Below are 21043 nucleotides of genomic sequence, written 5' to 3'. Positions count from 1 at the left end.
CTCCAATAAAACTAATCAGGAATTTACCTCACTGAGTGGATTCACCAGGAGCGTTAATTGCTCCTACCCTCAATAGATATCTACACTAACAGACCTGTACATCAATGATTGACTCTCCCCCACTCTGGAACAGAATAGGTGGACTGGCTCAGAAGGGGCTACGGAAGCAAGATCCAGTACTCATGCACCACAATTTTTTCTAGCTGATGGCTTCCTACATGCAGTGTTTAGGGCCCATAGTTCCTCTGATATTGGTGCCATTTTGCAGTTCCCCACAGCTGATGGTTTTCCACTTTTACCATCTGATGCCCTTAGCTTGTCTGTCAGTAATGGCCCCATGATTAATGCCAACGCTTACTCAAAGCTTGTCTCTTGGAACTTTGCTGGCATTGTGAACAAACTTGAATGCTCAGACTGGTGTGATTTTGTGGACCAATTTGATTTTTGCATGTTCCAGGAGACCTGGGTTGTTACCCCCACAATTTTGATCTGGCTTTGCTAGCTTTGGGAAAGGTTGGCCATCGGGGGGGCCTTGCCTTCTGGATCAAACCACACTGGAATGTAATCCTAAAGTAATTGCTCTTGACTCTCTGTATGTGTTGTGAGTCATTTTGCAGTTTACTCCTGGGGCCACATTTTGTTTGTATAATGTGTATTGTAGGCATGAAAGTCATAAGGCCAATCTAACCGCCATTGACCTAATCAATGCACATCTTCCATCCCGCCCTGTTGTATTTTTCATAAAAGCGGTGGGCGATAATAATGGTACCCTTAGTTATGAAACGGATGAAGCGTGGGAAGTGCAGTGTTCTCTCTCTCGCCTGTTAGCAAATGTTCTGCTGCTGCCCTGCAGCTAAATGACTTTGCCCATAATAATGGCCTGAAAGCCTGTAAATACAGAACACCATCAGACAAGGAGGGGAGGCACACCTTAGAATAGAATAGAAGAATAGAAAAAACATTTATAAAGCGTGTAGCTACCCTGAGGCATCCCAGGGCTGTTTGCAGACACAGACCAGGAGAGTGACTTTACTAACCAGTGGTTTTAAAAAGCCAAGTTTTTATTAATTTCCGGAAAGGCAAATGATTAGATTCCTGCCATATTTGGAGTGGCAGGGCATTCCACAACCTAGACGCATTGTAAGAAAAGGAGCGGCCTCCACTTCTTGATTTTTTTATTTTTGGTACTGTGGAAAGAAACAAGCTCGCTGAGCACAGGCTTCTAGTCGGATGCTTAGGGTAATTGAGGAACAGTTGATTGCTGGTCCCTTTCCCCAAAATGACTTAGAGGTGATACAGAGTGGCTTGAATTGAACTCTCTCCAATATCGGAGGCCAGTGTAAGGATACCAAAGCAGGTTTGGATGAATGCAGATAAGAGACGCCAGGAGCAAACATGCTGCACAGTTCTGAATGATCTGGAGTCTAGCTGTAGTGGCTTTGGGTGCTCCTAGATAAAGTGCATTTCCATAGTTCATGCGAGAGAGAATCAATGCCTGGGCCATTATCCTTCTTGCAGGAAAGGGAGGAGAGGGAGGACTTTCCGAAGCATTCTCATGATGCCGTAGCAGGTTGCCGACAGTTTTGCTGTTTGGTGCCCAAAGGTCAAGGAGCGATCCAGCCACATGCCAAGACTTTTTATGTGGCCTTTTGGTGGAGGGGCAGGGCCAAGGCAGTTTGTCCAGTGCAACTCGATGTTGGGGTTCATAGAGTTGCCTAGGAGCATAAGCTCCATCTTGTCTCCGTTCAACTTTAACCACTTGACTGCTAAGGGGTTTTCCCCTCCTGTGCTGGAGATTTATGTTTCCCATTATACATGACGAGTTGACCTTGTCATGAGCACAGATCCAGTGTGCCTCATGACGAGTTCACCTTGTCATTAGCATGCAAGTGGTTAAAAAGGATTTGGCCACCTGTCCTAAACAAGGGCCTAGATTTGTGGGAGAGTTGTTTGGGTGATTCAAGGCCACAACCAATTGTGTATCGTCTGCATAAGTGGCGATTTTTATACCAAAAGATTGGACTATCTCAGCCAATGGTCTCATATATACATTAAATAACGTGGAGTTCAGGGAGGATCCCTGAGGCACATCCATCTGAGAGCCATATGTTTTGACACTACTTCTCCCTCGAAGACCTGAAAGGCCCGATCTCCTAAGAAGGATTGTAGCCAGGTGACCCACTGTCACTCCTAGGTTCTCAAGTTTGAGGATCAGATATTATGATTGACGGTGTCAAGTGCGGCGCTGAGATCCAGAAGAATGTTCGCTGCTGCGCCACCCTGGTCTAAGATCCTCCTGGACTCTTCAGCCACCACTAGGAGTGCTGTCTCAGTCCCATGTAGGGGCCGGAAGCCCGACTGTGATGGATGCAGCAAGTTGTTAGAGCCTAAGAATCCCGATAGCACTACGTTCACATGCCTCTCAAGGATTTTGCTGATCATAGGGAGACGGGAAATGGGCCAATAACTCCCCAGAACCTCTGGGTCTAGATTAGGTTTTTTAGTAATGCCTTTAACATGGCACATTTCCATTGCAGAGGGACCACTCCAGATGCAATTGAGGCGTTGATCAGATCTCGGATGACAGGGAGAATTGTACTCTTTGCTAATTTCAGTACATGAGGGGGGGGCTGGATCCCTAGGTTATCCGGATTTAACCCGGGCCAGGATGTCTTCTAGGGAGTTTATATCCAGCTAGGGGACCTGATTCAATGTTGCGTGGGCACTCTTAGAGTGGTTTGCCAACAGATGTTGGTTCTTGTGGGTGGTTGAGCAAGGGAATGTGAGATAAATATCATGGATCTTTTTGTAGAAGAATTCTGCCAAGTTGTTGCAGTGGATGAGGGCATCATCTGTGGAGATTTGTGGTGATGGGTTCTTAAGTGTTTTGGCCATACGGAAAACTTCCTGTGGTGCGTTGGAGGCCGAGGTGATTACTGCCTCATAGTACGTACCTTGTGCCCTTTCGATTTTTGTTTGATATATTTTTAAAGGCTCTCTAAATTTTTGTTTTTTACACACAGTTTTGGTGAGTACCATGGAGAAGCCTTAGATCTAACGTTTCTGACTCATAATCTTCTTGGATGAGATTGGTGGCCCGGTGGTGACACATGATAGTGGGAACAAATAGTGGTGGGACCAAGGAAGTCGCGTTAGGTCCCCTACCAATAGTTCCTCATTGTTGGTAAAAATCGGATCCAGGAGGTGACCTTTAATATGAGTCTCTCCTGACACTTTCTGTCTAAACTGGAGTGCTGCCAAGTTTTCTGCTAACTCCGAGGCTACAGAATTGCTGGGGTCGTCTAGGTGCAGATTAAAATCTCCCATCACTGTGAAATTGGAGGGTGAACTAGCTAAGTTGGCTACAATGCCACTGATTGCCTCAAGACATTGTTCTGGTGATCCTGGGGCACGATAGATCAGTACTCCGGAGAGTGTATGAATTAGTGTAAATCTGAAAGGGCAGTATGGGCAGATATTGATATCTTCGGATATGCATAGGGAATTAGAACAGTTTCCCCATGCAGTACCTCTAAGGAAGAGTAAGAAATTGGAGTTGTATACACACTTACCTGTGGGCAAAGGGCCAGGGTCTGTGGCCTCTGGTCCCGGCCAGGTGTGGATAGGGCTGATGGGCTTGCCTTCGGTGCACCTTCAGTGCACTGGTGGCATCCCTGCTGCGCGTGTCTGCTGCACGTCGCGGCCGCCATGCACTTTTATGTGTTTCCAGCAACTAGCCAGCTGACTATTGACTCCACCTCCTGCCCTAGCCAGAAATGATGTTCCCAATTGCCACCTGCTCCCTCCACACAAACGGGACAACTCGCGGTGGACCGGGGGGGGGGGGGCAGGGCCATGGGAACTGCCGGCTGGAGGCTGCCACGGGACAAAGTGAGTAAAGTGCCTGTGCAAGTGTTTCAAAGTGTCAACAAATACTAAAACAAATAAAAATAATCTAAAATTCAGTTTCTGTTTTTAAGACGGTTGCAGTTCAGAGCTTTAAAAAGATAAAAAGTGTCTACCGCATTAATGAATGGCGTGTCTAAAAGCGTCTTGCATGCCTGACTGAGGGCGAAGTACCTACGATCAGGTCATGCGCCTGCTGGGCGTCGCGGTTGCCATGCACTTTTATGTGTTTCCAGCAAGTAGTCGCTGACTATTGGCTCCGCCTCCTGCGCCAGCTGTAAATGATGTTCCCAATTGCCACCTGCTCTCTCCACACAAATAGGGCGACCCGCAGTGGACCGGGTGCGGGCGGCAGGAACGCCCGGTTAGAGGCTGCGATGGAACAAAGTGAGTAAAGTGCCTTGTGCGAGTGTTTCAAAGTCTCAACAATTGCTAAAACAAATACAAACAATCTAAAATTCAGTTTCTGTTTTTAAGAAGGTTGGAGTTCAGAGCTTTAAAAGGATAAAAAGGTAAAAAGCGTCTACCGCATTAAAGAATGGCATGTCTAAAAGTGTCTTGCACACCTGACTGAGGGTGAAGGTCCTGAAATCCACAGGGAGGTACTTGTCATATTGATTGTATATTGATGGATCTCAGGTGGTGGTTGCAAGGAATGGATATATGGAGGTGATTCCTTGGCAGGACATCAACCACAATATCCTGGCACTTACTTTGATCCCAATGGGTCCCATCATTTGAACCTCAGACGTAGATTTATTAGATACTCACTACTACTCTGGAAGCTGGGCTACCCTTGGAAGGAGATCTCTTGTACCTGCTACTGGGGTGGATTTTAAAGCCTTTCATAATTCCATGTTTTATTGTCTAAAAAAGTTTTTTCATGGCGGAGTCTAGGTCTCTCCCTAAAAGGTTCAAAGTAGCCTGTGATATACTAAGTTGTGTAGGCTAGCAAGGTGTGTCCGATGGTTGCAATCAAAGGTGGGAACAGAACCCTAATACAGAAAGCCGGGCCTCATATAAAGCTACAATAACAAGGGCTAAACGAGAGTATGAAATGGCCAAATGGGAAGCCCTACTGTCAGTAGTAAAAAGGAAAGATTATTGCTCCTTTTGGCAAATCTTGGCTGGCAGGGGACTGCAATCCGCCACTCCAATAAGTAGTAATAGCACTGCTGTTGCTTGGGTTAACCATTTTCTGGTCTTTATGTAGGTGACATGGGGAGACCATGATGAGTGTGAAATGGAGACAAACAAAATTCACATTGTGATGTCAAAAGATGTGGGTGTGCCATGCAAAGAAAGATATATGGAGCCCATATTTTGCCCGGTGTTATAAGAGCATTATGGGTGTGTTACCAATGCCCCCTACATGGCATGGGCTGAGATCATCCTAGTTTCTATGAAGGGCTGATCCCTTCCCTCCAACTATCAGCCAATTAGCCTTATTGACAGCTTTCAGAAGGTTTTCAGCCAGATCATGTTGGACAGATGAAGGATTGAGGAACCTGTTGACCCCCTTGCAAGCAGAGTTCAGGATGGGGACAAGTACCACCGATCAAGTCTATTGATTACAACTAATGTGCTAGAAACATGTTACAATAGAGGGTGGATGTCTTTATGTAGCCTTTGTTGATCTTCAGTCGTCCTTTGAGCTTGTCCCAAGGGAGGCGCTGTGGAGGGTTTTGACCAACCTGGAAGCTCCTAAATATCTTTGTAGATGTTATCAGTAGGTTCCACTTAAATAACTGTGCTCAGGTCAAATGCTGCTCCCTTGGTGAACAGACAGCACCTATACTAGTAACATGGAGAGTAAGGCAAGGGAATGTTTTAGCCCCCAACCCTTTTTTTTAATACATTAATGCATTATTGATCTGGTGACCCAACTATAATTGTGCAAGCAACATAACCCAAGTCTGGCCAATAGGAAAGTTTCAGCGCTCCTGTTTACCCACAACACCTTACTGGTCTCTAAATCTCCTGTTGGGCATTAAAAATCTGTTAGACCAGTTTGGTGTCCTCTGCATACAGGGAGGGCTGGAGATCAAGGATATGGTTTTAAAACCCTGTCCTACGACCTGTCTGCATTCAGTATCTAATGGTGTTCCACTGGAAAGAGTTTGTATATTTGAATACCTTGGGTACAAGCTCACTGAGCAGTTTGGCTGGTCATCACAGATACAGAAGTGTAGACTCAGGCTAGAACATTATACAGGGGGAATTCTAAGGGCTCTATTTTGGTCCACCTTTTGCTCAATATCCCCAGCCCTCTACAATTCTAATTTACAAGTACTTTGGGGGTCATTATAATGTGGAGATCTTTGGAGGCATGAGAATGTAAGTCATATGGAGCTAGTGGAGAATTTTTTCTTCAACTCCTCACTAACCTTCCTGCTAGTACCCCACTCATTCTCCTCCAGTTAGAACTAGGCCACAGACACCTCACCCATAGAGTAGGACTTGGACCCGTGTTGTAATGGAGGAGGTTCTGATTTAGGGGCCTATTAGCAAGGCGAGCAGATCGCCATGGTCCGACCGGCGGTGGCGATAAGCCCACCAAACACCCGGCCGGACGGCCATTTACTCCCCTCCACATTAATGGCGGGGGTACTGCAGCGGACAGAAAGACCGTCCAACGCTTTTCTGATGGTAGGCAATTGTCACGATTACCTGCCGGGCACAAAAGGCCCATAATATGGTGTCGGTGCCTTGCAGGCACCGCCATCCATATTATATAGATGGCGGTGGATCGTCTTTCAACGGCGGAGACTCCACCATGGAAAGGTATCTGGAGTTTACTTTGGGGACCAGTTGTGGGCCCAAGGGGGTGGCGGGTGAGAGACTGCACTTGGGGGTACCCATGGTACCACCCTACATTGGCATTCACAAGGTGGCAGGCACCACATAGTGGGCACCGCATCGTGCCTCTCACGTTGTACATGCCAATGCACAACATGCCTTTTCAAAATTGTGGTGGGTACTGCTTACAGCATTGCCCACCACAATGTTAAATATGCGGGATGCGACTGCCACGGTGGCGGTCGCATCCTAATTGGCAGTGCGGGACCGCCGCTCCACTGGTGGCTGGTCCCAGCGCTGCTAGGGTGGCGGGCTGACTGAAGTCCGCCCGCCATCCTAATGGGGGACTTAGTGTTTTATTGGATAGGTTTAGAGGACATTTTAAATCTCTCTAGGGCTGATAGGATTCCATGGTTTGGGTTTATTAAATGCCATTTGACTGAACTTGGGAGTGAGAATATTTGGACAAATCCAAAGTCTGCATTCAGTGTGTCAAAGTCTCTTTTCAAGGGGATATACTGGAGGCATATGGATGGCGGTATCATCAGGAATGGGAGGATGGGCTCTCTAACATCAGCCTTCCTTGAGTTTAAAGAGGTCTACTCTTTAGAGGAGTACATAGACATGATTGAGCCCCCGGTTGCCAAAGCCCTGTATATTACATTTTGGATAAGGATCTTGCCACTCCGTACAGTCACTGTTAAATGTCAACGTGCTTATAGGCGTGTCTTGTACCTTTTGTCCTGAGGCAAAAGAATGTACTGAGCATGTTGTCTTCCTCCGTCCTCAATAACATGTCCAAAGCAAGAAGTGAATATTGCTGCTTTGTTGCAATATGGGGACTTAGGACTTTAGGACAGCTTCTAAGCTATTAAGAACCTACACAACACAGCCAATCGTATTTGCCATTTCCTGATTCCTATTATATATATATATGGGGATGTTGACAGAAAAGGGTAGCTTCTTGAATGCTGTGATGGCTGGATACTGAGTTAGCTTTGTGAGCTGTGCAATGGATGAAACGGTTAAATTCTTTTAGATCATGATTGAGGGATTCTAATGCAGACCATGTTTGTCTTCATCAAAACAGGCTGCCTCTGCATGAATTTTATACATATTTGTCATATTTGATTCTAGGATTCATTGCGGACCTTATATATTTTATGTATTTTATTAACTTACCTAGCATTAGGAACAATGTTACCACTTTACCAGTTATGCTGCTACTCTATGGACTTTCTTTTATCGTACTAACTCGTTTTTAGATATGATTTTAAAAAGGTTTTATTGAATTGATGTTTTATTTATATTTGTCTTTATGGCAAATTTGCTGAATAAAGAATATTTGACTTAACGTGATAGGAACGGCAATGGCTAAAATCAGTATCTAAAGATTTAAGATCAAAAGAAGCCAGTGTCATTAGGAGGCTGACCAAAGTCCATTAAGATAATTACAGAATGCAATATATTTGAAATGGATGGAATAGATAGTATACATGTCAAACCTAAAAATAAGAGAGTGAACTAATTTGCATAGACAATGAACAATCACAGGATGCAGTGTCACGTTAAGTGACATCACAACCCTACAGTTTAAGTAATGTTAATAGAAAAAGTAAATATCTATATAATATATACATTCATGTCTAAAATTCAAAAGTCATATCTATCCGCTTGTATAAATAATAATGCATGTAATTATAAGTAGGGGCAGGTGGAACTCATGGGGTTTTACTGCTTCCACTGCATTACCTAAAAACTCCAGGATATTCCGTGGAGTTCCGCGAGCGGCCCCATTTTTGTTTGGTGCGCTAATCGTGCTGATTATTGGTGTTGAGAGCTTGTACCACACTGTAAAATAGGCACGAATGGCATCATGTGGCGTGCCTAAGGGCGCTGCTTATTTCTGCCCCTCAAGTAGATTTTCTATTCGAGTGACAGCTTTCGCAACGCGAGTAACAACTTTCTCAAAGCAAGCAGTAGAAACCTGCAGTAACTGTCCGCATTGATAAACCACGCCAGGAGGCGGTATAGCTCTCGCTTTTTCTCGCTCACCAACTTAATGTTGGTGCACCATGCATGAGAAAAACTCGGCCATGCTGGCTGGGCGGAGTTTACCTCCCACCCCTACTTATAAGCACATTTGCATGACAAGAAAACATACATAGAAGAACAAACTGTACACAATTAACAAAAGTAGATATTGCTTTCAGAAGCTGGGCACCCACTGGATGTAATTACTGAGATTCAAAGTCATCAAGTTGATGTCAGGCATGACATATGAAGGCAAAGGCAATTTTTTGTGATTTAATAAAGACATGCATTATTAAACACAACAGGTCTGGTCTTTTAAATAATGAGAAGAGACAAGTGATGCCGCTCACATACATACCTACATCAAACAGTTGCTTGCACACAAACAACACTTCTATTTTGGTTGGTGGGTGATGGTATGGTGGTTATATTGACAGCAATGATAATGGTTTTGATGGTTTTATATTAGTACTGGTGATATACACGGTGACACTGGTTCTTATGGCGTGATGAAGGTGTTAATAGTGATGAGGATGGTGACCATGGGGGTGGAAATGTTAGTTTTGGTGAGGTGGTGGTAATGGTGGTGAGGGTACTTGTTGGGGTGTTGGTAATGGTGGTGGAATTGGTAAGAGCGGTGGTGGCGATATTGGGTATGGTGGTGGTAATTGAGGTGGTCGTAACTGTTTATGTGATGTGGTAGTAGTAATAGCAGTAGTGGTAATGTCTGTATTGGTGATTATGGTAATGGTGGGAAGGCAGTGAGGAGGGGAGTCCAAGTAGAAGGGAGATAGAAGAAAGAGCTATTAGTCTCTGTAGGTAGAGTTGCTGTAGACAGGGTGTAATTATTGGAGTGGATAGGGTAGCACAGATTTTGCCCCTTCTCAATCTTTTTTATTGGACTGATTTTCACTAACAAGTTCTCACTTGACAGGTCAGCCTTTTTTAAATAAAGATGAAAGGAGCTATTTTCTTTCTGAATGTGTCTCATTGTCTACACAAAATTCTATGATCAGGTGGGGCCCGGGCGGGTAGAAAGGTCATCAGTCACGAGGGTAGAAAGGACAGGTCCTCCCTATTTTATATACTTTTAACCAAAAGAATGTCCTTTCAGTGACTTAATTGTTATTGCCTCCAGGACTGGAGGAAAATAAAAAAGACAATCAACAGTGTGTGGGATGTTCCTAAGTGTGTGATGATAATTCTCTCAAAAACAAAATTCTTGAGAGGATTATATGTATAACCAACCCGTTGTTAGGGGTGGGAAGGGAAAGAAACCCTTTTCTTTTAATAGCCCTCACTCACTCTAATAGTGACATGCTTCAGCATAGGGCTCACCCCAACTCCTAAAGGTCGGGTGGGCTCAACCATAGTTCAGAGCACTTAAAGATATTGTGAATGGGTGCATACCATTAGAGATAAAATGTCTCACCCACTCCTAAAGAATTATTTAATAGTGGACTGGGAGGGAAGGTTAAAATATATACAAACAGGTGTTAGGATGTAATGGCCCTATGACCGTAAATTCAGCACCAACATGTTTCAGCCCTTAGTACCTGGCCTAAATAGGTCCTGGGCTTTCGTCAGGGTAGGACGTAATGAGGTTACTTCCCCCAGAGACGTGAGTGCATATATACTATTTGTCTAAAGCACTTCTAAGTGTTAAAAATTGGAACAGGCCTAATACTGCCACCGGTCTGGATGAGGAAGTACCCCAACAACTCAGGGCTAAAGATTCCCAAGGGAGAGTAGGAGGGAGGCCTTGTAGTCACATATTTGTCAAAGGTCCTGCCCTGCTGGAACCTACTTGTACTCGAGCTCTCCGGCAGCTGGATGGATCCTCTGGGTTCCTTCAGTGAGGAAGGAGGTGATCCATCTGATCATGTCCCAGTTGATCCCAATGTGGTTGAGTCTTTTGATCACCGTGTGGTGGGTAATGGTGTCAAAGGCTGCCAAGAGGTCAAGGAGGATCAGAGCTGCTGTTTATCCTCAGTCGAGGAGGATTTCGATGTCCTCATTGGCTGCAATCTGGGCAGTTTCCATGCTGTGATTGCTGTGGAAGCTGGATTGGGCGGCGTCAAGAAGCTGGTTCTGCTCCCGGTGTGTCATGAGTTAGTTGTTGGTTATCTTTTCAAGTACCTTTGCTGGGAATGGGAGCAGAAAGAATAGGCGGTAGGTTGGGAGTTTGCTGGGGTCGCCAAAGGTTTTTGGAATAGTGGTCTGACTTTGGTGAGTTTCCAAGCATCGCTAATTTTTGCGGTGATAATAGAGGTGTTGAGCAGGGTGATGAGTTCCTGGCCAATTCTTTGGTTTCCAAGCTTGAAAATGTGGTTCGGGCATGGGTCTGAAATCCCGAGTGCCGGGATTTCATTGTGAAGGTAGTGTCCTGGGTGGAGAGAAGGATCCAGGTGGTCAGTCTGTGGTTCGTGTCGGATGCAGTGGTGGCATATCTTTCTAGGAAGTCCATAAGTGTGGGTTGGGGTTTGAAGTTTCTGTACATTGTTGCGATCTTTTCATGGAAGAAATTGGCAAGACTGTTGCACAGCTTCTGTGAGAATGTGATGCTATTTCTCTGGCAGCCAGATAGGAGAATTTCTTAATGATTGTTGAAATGGGTGAATACAATGTCAATGAATACCATGATATGTGAAGGCCCCACAACACCAATACCAATGAACGCAGTGTCAACATAGGCCATATATAATATGTAGGGGCCCCCTGAAAACTGATCAGGGGCAGACCAACAGGGGAAAACAGAACCAACCAAAAACAGAAATGTCTGCCCCTTCTGATTTATACAAATGGCTCACATAGAGTCCAATGTTAATGCATAGCAGAGTTGAGCTCACAATAATGGAAAACTGATAAGCATATTCACAGATCAAAACGAAACAGTCCCACATCGCCCAAGCATCTTTCATTCACTCAACAACACTTAATAACATTCTCTACATTTTCTCAAAACACCTTCCAGCAAACATACCCATATATCCATCACACAATTCATCACTCATCCTTAACAAGATTTCAGATGTAGCACACTATAGCTGTCCTGTGGCGTCTTCCCAATTGAAAACTGGGGACCAGATATCGTAATTGCAGTAGCGTTTGAGTAAGTATCGAAGACCTTAGTTTAAAGTGTGATCTGGGTGGTTGTGCTTACTCCATTCTTCTAAGAACCTATGTAGAATGGTTGCTCAATTCCCTAGGAGAGTCTATTAACTAGCAGACCTTTTTATGTCATATTTTTCTTTCACTTCATTATTGTGTAGTTTCTATTCTTTTTGTGTGCTGTTGATTAGCAAGTTTGAAATATTGATTGCCTTGTGATGTGTTGCCAAGGGATTCCGGTGTCTGTTGTTCGATTGTACACTTCTCTCATTGTTTCTATTCGAATATGCAGATTTTGAGCTCACTAATGCATGGTCAGAGAAAAAGGGTAAACTTTTGAAGTAAAACATAAATACTGAAATGTTTTTTATAATATGTGCTTGCATTGAAGTTATTAGTAGGAATTGATTTACATGTAAAAATATATTTTTTTGCCCACTACAGATTGTGTTGCTGCTCTGATTCTTTCCTGCCCCCTCATTTCCCATTGTCGAGTGCCTTGATGAAGGTGTGGCCGTAGATCTAGCAAGGCACCGAAACGCGCGTTGGCGTTGTTGTATTCTGTCCTGCAATTACGATATCTGGTCCCCAGTTTTCAATTGGGAAGACGCCACAGGACAGCTATAGTGTGCTACATCTGAAATCTTGTTAAGGATGATTGGTGAATTGTGTGATGGATATATGGGTATGTTTGCTGGAATGTGTTTTGAGAAAATGTAGAGAATGTCATTAAATGTTGTTGAGTGAATGAAAGATGCTTGGGCGATGTGGGACTGTTTAGTTTTGATCTGTGAATATGCTTACCAGTTTTCTTTTTGATGATGGAATTATCTGTTTGTAATGAATTTAATAAATACAACTTTTGTATTTTTCTATTATGTTTTTTTGTTAATTTTGTGGGCTGGTTATGCATTATTGTGAGATCAACTCTGCTATGCATTAACATTGGACTCTATGTGTGCCATTTGTATAAATCAGAAGGGGCAGACATTTCTGTTTTTGGTTGGTTCAACATATGCCATAGCCTGTGCCTGCATAACAAAGCCAATACCCATAAATGCAATGCCAATGTAGGCCATAATCTTTGCATGCACAAACGGTGATGATATCGGTCGTAACAATCTCAAAGTATGCCATAGTTTATGCATGCATAACAATGTTGTTACCAGTAGAAACAATGTCAATGTACGCCATGATCTATGCATGCAAAACTATGTCCATATCAGTCAACACAATGTCGATGTACGCTGTGACAACTGTACACAAAATGTTGAAAATGCCAGTAAAAATTATATCAATGACTGCCATATGATGTTCAAAATTTCCAATCAACTAATTTCATTGCTATCGGATTCCCCCAAAGTGACCTCCCCATTAACCCTGAGTCAGACATACTTGGTCAGAAAAGTCCTGCGACCCCCAACCCACGCCTATTGAGTGACAGGTCACAGATGGGGTCTCACTTAGCCCAAAGTCAAAGACGAGCACCCAGGGAAAACTCTGATCAATTACAGATAAATAGTTGTACCACAAACAGGTCCGCAGAATTTGGCACCAATATAACATGTTTTGCAAATGTGCTTCCCTCCAAAATACGACAAAGCTAAATGCTACATGTAGATAGGAACACTCAGCCAATCAGGACACAACATACACACCATACATAGTTCCCACACCACACATCTGGACACATACAGACTGGCCCATAATAGCTTTCCTCGAGGTTGAGAGCCATCTGTGTCCTTATCAAATTACCAAAGTTATTAATTTATGACCCAGATGCATTATCGAGAATGCATAAAAGTTTTACTGTACCTCATGAGATGTATATATTGTCAGCTGAAACTTTGCACAACAAAAGACTTTCTTCAGATGCACTCTGTCAAGACTCTCCTGGCCGATGCATTTAATTAAGCCAACTTGTTCCTGTTTTGCCAGACGCCTTTATTCTTTTCATTTCTTTTAAATTAAATTCTTATCTGAGCAACATGATGTTGAAAAGTTCCTTTCTTCAATGTACGTGTCAGGACCTCAGGGTGGGCTTGATTCTAAGATGGCAGTCTATTGTGTTTTTTCTTCGGTATAACCTGACCCAAAGATGGCCACTCTGAAGCCTTGCAGTATCAAAACAAAGTTGCCATCTCCAAGACTTTGAACTGTAAACTTGTAGTCATGCCATCTTGTTGTTTATCTTTCCTGGGTTATTATATGCTTATCATTTAATTCCATTTTATTTTGGTGATCTGATCTAATCATTTTAGTGAATGGATACTATTTCATTAAATTGTCAACATAATTTTATTTTTAGCATCACAAATGTTGTCAGAGAGTATTTCCTGTAAAGGGCAAAACTGGCAGTTCTTCTTTTATGTCAGTTCAAGCCTAGATACACTACTAGTCTTACTTCTATGTCCATACAAGCCTTGTCTGTGTATCCCACTTTTATCTTAGAGCAAGCGCAGGCTGTATGCAGGTAGTCCTTCCTTTATGCTCATGCTATTTGAGGGTGAGCTTCATATGCAACGCTCCATCTACTTCAGTGTCCATGGTGTGAAGGTTAAGCCATGCCAGACCTTCTTTGCTGTCTTTTCCTTAGCACATACAATGGATTTAGCTAGAAAAGAGTTGTGCATTCAAGTGATGACAATATGGCATTTTTGATCTCTCTTGACTTCTACTTTTTCTCCTCCACTTACTAAAGAGAAAGTCACAAGTGATAGTCCCTGCATAAGTGACTCATTCAGCATGGCAATTTGATTCTCATTACAAGCTTTTTAATACCTAGTCATAATATCTTCTATGACTACAGCTTCCAAGAGCACTAGGGGACACATTTGTGAAGAAAGATGTAACTAATCACTGGGGGTACTTTGTGACTAACTCTAAACATAAGTAATGGCTATTTGAGGTGTGTACTAATTGTTTCTGACTAGAAAGATGTAACTGAGCATTGTCAGAAGCAATACATGGATATTATTAATTAACACATACACACACACTTTGGGTCTCATTTATGAGGTTTTGCCATTTGGCAGCACTGCAGGTCTTCCTGCTGCACCACCCTGCAGCAAAAAAAGGGCAGGAATGCACTATATTTATAATGTATGGAGCATTCCTGTCCTTTTCCCTTATGCCAGCGTACATTGGGCAGCTGTGAGCCAATGCCACCACCTTTGCACCATGGTGCAAGGGTGCCTGCATTGCGGGGATTATTATTGAGCAGGAAGGGAAATCTTCCAGCACAAAAACAATCACAAGAGGATTTTTCCTCTTTCTATGTGCTCAGCAGAGAACTGAAAAACGAGGAGAAATAAAGATTGTTTTTCTCGTTGTGTCTCCATTATTCCTTCCTGATGCATAGGTTTTTAGCGCTTCCTCAGAGTTATGATTTCTCGCAGGTCTGGGGCAGTATCAAAAAGTCATGGATGTTGTTGTGAATGACCCCGCAACACCCATTTCACACCTCTTCAATGCAGAAAACTGCGTTAAAGGGAACGATATTTACAAGGCAGCATTATAAGCCAAAAAAGGTGGCTTAGTGCTGCCTCGTAGATATGGAGCAGGTTCCTGCACCAAGGAGCGCCACAAAACGTGAAGTTCCGGAGGCACAAGGAGCCTCATTTATGGGGTTTTTACTGTAGGGCAGTGCAGCAAGCCTTGCTGCGCTGTCTTACGGCAAAAGAAAATGGCAAGAATGCACTGTATCTATTACATACAGCACATTACTGTCCTTTTCCCCAGTGCTGGTGCACAATGGGCTGCTGTGTGCCAACACAGGCACCTTTGCACCATGGTGCAAGGGTGCCTGCATTGCGGGATGGTTATTTTTGTGCAGGAATTGAAAGCATCCTGCACAAAAACAATCACAAGAGGCTTTTTTTCTTTCTATGTGTGCTGCAGAGTGTTGTTCACATAGAAAGCCCCTGTGGAGGTGTAACTTTTTGGTGCTGCCTCAGACTTACGAATTCTTGTAAATCTTGGGCAGTGTCAAAAAGACATGGATGTTTCTTGGAATGCCCCCAGCAACATCCATGGAACTCCACTTTCATGCAGTTTTCTGCGTAAAAGGGCACATATTTATAAGGCCATGAAATGCAAAGATGCATGGCTTTATGTGGCCTTATAAATTTGCCAGTGGCACATTGTGAAACCGGAACATCAAAAAAGTAATGTTCCGGTGGCACAATAGTGCCCAATTTGTTCCTAGGCCCTATATTTACCTGTCTTTGGCAGTGCATCTGATGCTGGGCGTGATTTGGAATGTCGAAACATTTTTAATTTACTCTTTAAACTATTTTATTTCCATGTAAACTCTTTTTTTCTAAGGTTGTATCTTCATCCACTTCCTCCCTGAAAGCCAGTGTAATTGATAGCGCTTTCCGCACTCCCTTCAGCATTCACACAAGAACACTTCAAGAGCAATCTAGTTGTCACCTCATGACATTTGGTTAAAATCTCCTTTTTTAGACCACTCGGGACTTAAAACGTCATAATGATAGGCCCCCACCATGAGCAAAATATTTTTGGGTCACAATACCCTCAAACTCTGACCTGCGAGGAGAAATAAACTTTGCAAAGCACGGGTGGGTGTAGCTGTGTATAGATCGTAGAGAACCTGGAGTTACAGGACTGAGCCCTCCTGCTTGTTTGAACGTTTTCTTTTACATGTTCTTTTTTGTGCACCTTCTCTAAAATCATGGCTCTCTATTGTTGAGACAGACCAATCTGGTGTCATGTCACACATCTCTTGCAAACCCTCATCACCATCCAGATTTCGTATCATTGCTGCATGCTACCACTTCTCACCTCTCCCGTTGCTGTCCACATCTAACGTCAATGTTCATCTCTTCTGTCAGTGCCCCCTTCACTTGTAGGTGTCCATCTCCCATTTACTGCCCCTCTCTTTCGTCACTTCCCACCACTCCCATCATTGCCGATCTTTTCCATCACTGACCACTTCTCCAATTACTGCCCATAACTACTGTTACTCATCTGTTCTTGTTTGATCGTCTACCTCTCTCATCACTGCCAATCTCTCTTGTTAGTGCCCATGTCTCTCATCAGTGCCCATCTGTCTAGTCAGTGCCAATGTTTTTTCCTCTGCCATATGACCCATCACTGTTAACCTCTCCTACCATATCCTCTTCTCTCATTTCCCCTCCCTTAAGTACTCACCTCTCATGACTGGTCAACAATTTGTCAATGCTCATCTCCCCTGTTACTGCTCCTTTCCCCTGTCACTGTTCAGCTCAAACCCCTCTTATCCTTTTGCTTCACCTCTCCTGCCAGTAGCATCATACATATACTTCCCTACCTCCCACACCACTCACCTCCACATCACTGGCCCTCTCCATAATGGCATTCTTTTATTAAAGCCAATAACTCCTGTCAATGCCCCCTTCCCTGTAACACATCTCATTAGGGTTCTGAAAGGCTGGTAATGGTGAAGCAGGTTCAGCTCTGAGATGACTCTAGTGATGCAATGTTTGCAGTTCCAAGACTGTTTCGAGTAGAGAATGCCAGGCAGGAAAGCACCTAATGCACCGACGTTGCATTATTTTGGAACCCAAAAGCACGCTATAATTGGAAAGTGCAGATTCTCCCCTGTCCAGAGGTCTCCTTCCCAAAAATATTCCTGCTGCAGGAGTGGAGCTGGTCCACTATACCTGAGCGGAAATTGTTTTTTTCCACAGGCACAAAGACCCTCCTAAAATCATCCATGCTCCGGAATCGCATTACTGGTGTGTTCCTAAGCTTCCAGAAGGTGCCTCGCATATTAATCTTCATTTCCATTGTGTTAGACCTGGCCCTTTTGACAGGTTTATCTGCAAACGTTTTGCCTTTAGCCTCCTATTTTTCTGACCCTGTTTTTGCTGGCTTTAGGATTCTGAGCACTTTATCACTGCTGATAAGTGCTAATGTGCATTTGCTCTCTGTATAAATTGGAATATTATTGGTTATCCATGATTGCCATATTTGACTTATTGGTAAGTTCCTAGTAAAGTGCACAGTGTGTGCCAGGCAATGTAAATCAAATGCTACTAGTGGGCTTTCAGCACTGGTTGTGCCACCCACATGAGTAGCTCTGTAAATGTATCTCAGACCTGCCTCTGAGGTGTCTGCTTTCGCAGTTGTAAAATGCCATGTTGCCCTGACAAGTGCACCCTTTGCCAGGCCCCCAACCGTATCCTTTTCTTACATGTAAGGCAGCCCTTTGGTAGGCCCAAGGTACCCCCATGGGCAGGGTGCAGTGTATGTGAAAGGTAGGACATGTACTGGAGCGTGTGACATGCCCTGATAGTGAAATACTGAAATCACTATTGAAAGGCTATCTGTCCCATAGACTTCTCATGGGGGCTGCGTAACATTTTACATGTGTAGTTTTCAATAGGGACAAGATAGAAAAATTAAGTTTATGCTCTCTTAACTCAGAATCTATTACCACACCTTTTGGTGAAGGTATTTTCTAAATTCTGTGTTTGAATATGCCACATTTAGAAAGTGGGCATTTTTTTACTTGACCATCATGTGTGCCTCTGACTGTTTGTGTATTGAGAGTCTTGTGTTGGAGTGACAGGTGCTGGGGATGTGCATTCACTTAAGACAGTCATTGGGGGGTTGTGGTATGCCCTGCCTTACCTGGGTGACTCATCGCTAGGCTGAATAGACTTGGTATGCTTTTAGAGTGGTGGGAGGAGTTTTGCTTGAACCTGAATAGGCTGTGGCTCCTTTTCACAATGCTGTCTCTACCCCCTGTGGTCATACTGCACCAGAGAGGACCAGACTGGTTTATACTGGATTCAGTATTGGACCTAAAACCCCAGGACTTTAGATTACTTCAAGGAACAAGATGATCATGCCAAGAAGGACTGTGTGGGTAGCACTGCCTTTTCGGTGTGAGGGATGGGTTGTCCTGCAGTTGCTGCTTCTGTCTGTGGTGGAGTATAAGGACTGACTCTTTTTTGCCCTGCTGTGGTATCCTGCTTGTGAAGAATCTCCAAGGGCTTGTGTGTGCTGGCCTCCAGTTGGAAGTCGCAGGGATACAAAAGACTTCAGGAAAGATCTTTGTTGGATCTGAAAGAAACCTCCCTAAGAGGAGTGCTGAAGAGCTGTGTGAGGGGTGGGTTGGCCTGCAGTTGCTGTTCCTGTGAGAGGCAAGAAAAGGGCTGTATTGTCCTTCACCCTTTCATTGTACAGGAGAAATGTGTTTTGGTAACTGCCTCCCAGCGTGTGGAGTGCTATCTTTGAGCCTTTTCTGTTTTTCCAAGATTAGCGCACTGGGAACACTTTACATTTTCCTCTTCCCTATGTCTTTAACGCACTGAGAGCACTTTACTTGCCAGCTTCCTGGCAGCCAGCACCTAGGACTCGGCCCATTCGATAACTCCGTGCTGGTTGCCGTTCCTGGGTTCTGCGAGGATGGTGGTGCAGGGGAGGAAATTCGCCCCGTATGAAGTAGCCACCTCCGAGTCTCTCAGCGGGACCCCTCCGGCTGTTTTGGCAAGAGGAAACACAAATGAGGCGACGCAGCGCAAAGCAGAGAAGAGGCACGTTGACCTCATAACTGGGGGCAGGCCAATTCTGAGCCTCCTCAGTCCTGTCACGCACAGGAATAGCACATGCTGTGGGCTGACAACACCGCCTGCGTTGAAGGCCAACCTACATCTGCACAATACAAGGAGTGCCCAACCCACGCCACAGATGACAACGCTCCGGTGTCAGGAGAGATGTGGTGGTGCGGAGCGGGCAGCTAAAGATGGTAGTAGAGTGTGGTGCGTGTTGTGAAGGACCAGCGCCTCCCTGAAGAAGAAGGGTCAGAGGCAGCTGCACCACACGACAGTGAGCAGCTGCTTAATTCCATACCTTTGGGGGCCCATGAGAATTGGATAGTGTGTCAGGGCGAAACCTCGATGTAGGCCCCTGTGAGGAAGTTGGCCACAGGCTGTAAGCCCCATTGAGCTCATTGTATAACGCTTCACAGGAGCATTGATGTGCCGGGCTCCAGGTACTCAGGACAATCCCACGGTAGCCCCTATAATTGCTCAACAGCAGCCTAGGTGTGCTAGGTTCCTTGGTGATATCTGGTGATTTATGTGAATTCTCACTGTCATCCCATGATGTCCTGATGCCACGTTATATGTTGTGTGAATCCTTGTGAAGAGAACATAATAAGTATTAGGTTCATAAACTGTATGAAATGCGCAGTAATGATTTTTCATGAAGTTTTCTCACATGTGCAACTTATGAGTATGTACTCAGTGCACTACATGTATTGTTATGACAATTGCCTAGTTGGCAAAGTGATTTATGTGAATGTGGTCTAATGTGTATAATACAAGGATATTTTTATATATCCTGGTGTGGAGTCTCTTTTGTGGTGTGCCTAGAGTGGCACTGGTGTGTGGGTGTGTTGCTCAAACGCTTTACACATTGCATTTGGAATAAGCCTGGCTGCTCTGCCAAGCTACCAAGTGGGTGAGCAGGGTTTATCTTGTGTGTACAACTCCCTTATCCTGACTAAAGTGGTGTGTTATGCCTGGCTTAGGTGCATACCCTAGCCAACCAGTAACCCCATTTCTAACATATTGTTACTAATTCATATATGGCTGGGTACATCGCTTGGCATTAGGGTGATTTTTAAAAACATTTTGAAGACATAGGTCAGACGTTACTTCCCCCATTTTGTCTGCCCGAACTCTTCAGCTGTCTAGCCCTTGTACTCTCACTAAACAGAGCTAGGGATGTTGTACTTGGTAGGCTTTCCATGGCAGAGGCAGTTGTGTTGATGTGTCCATTTCAATGCCACTAACTTGCACACAGTGTCCTGGTTTCTTTCTCCAGTTTTATGGCAGTTGCTTCAAGGACTGACACATTACCGGGCACAATTTGCAAAAAACTATGCAGCACAGGACGCCACCGTGCTGCGCTGCATGAAATGGAAAGGACAGGAATGCCCCATACTTAACATGATACGGTGCATCCCTGCCCTTTCCTTGTGCACAATGTGCTGCCTTGCGTCAACGTAGGCAGCCTTGTACCATTGAGCTCTCTTTGCTATCCGGCCGCGGTTCATATATACTTGTCCAAAGGCGGTACAGGTGCTTTGCGATTTCTGAGCTCTTGCGGATATCCATGCTAGGAGGATGCACATTAAAAGTATTTTCCCATGCATGTTTTTTTACATGAATGTTCT

The sequence above is a fragment of the Lissotriton helveticus genome, chromosome 11 (genome assembly GCF_964261635.1).
Source record: "Lissotriton helveticus chromosome 11, aLisHel1.1, whole genome shotgun sequence".
In the NCBI taxonomy this organism is placed as follows: domain Eukaryota; kingdom Metazoa; phylum Chordata; class Amphibia; order Caudata; family Salamandridae; genus Lissotriton; species Lissotriton helveticus.
The sequence above is the reverse complement of the archived record's forward strand: the minus strand, read 5'-3'. Positions refer to the sequence as shown.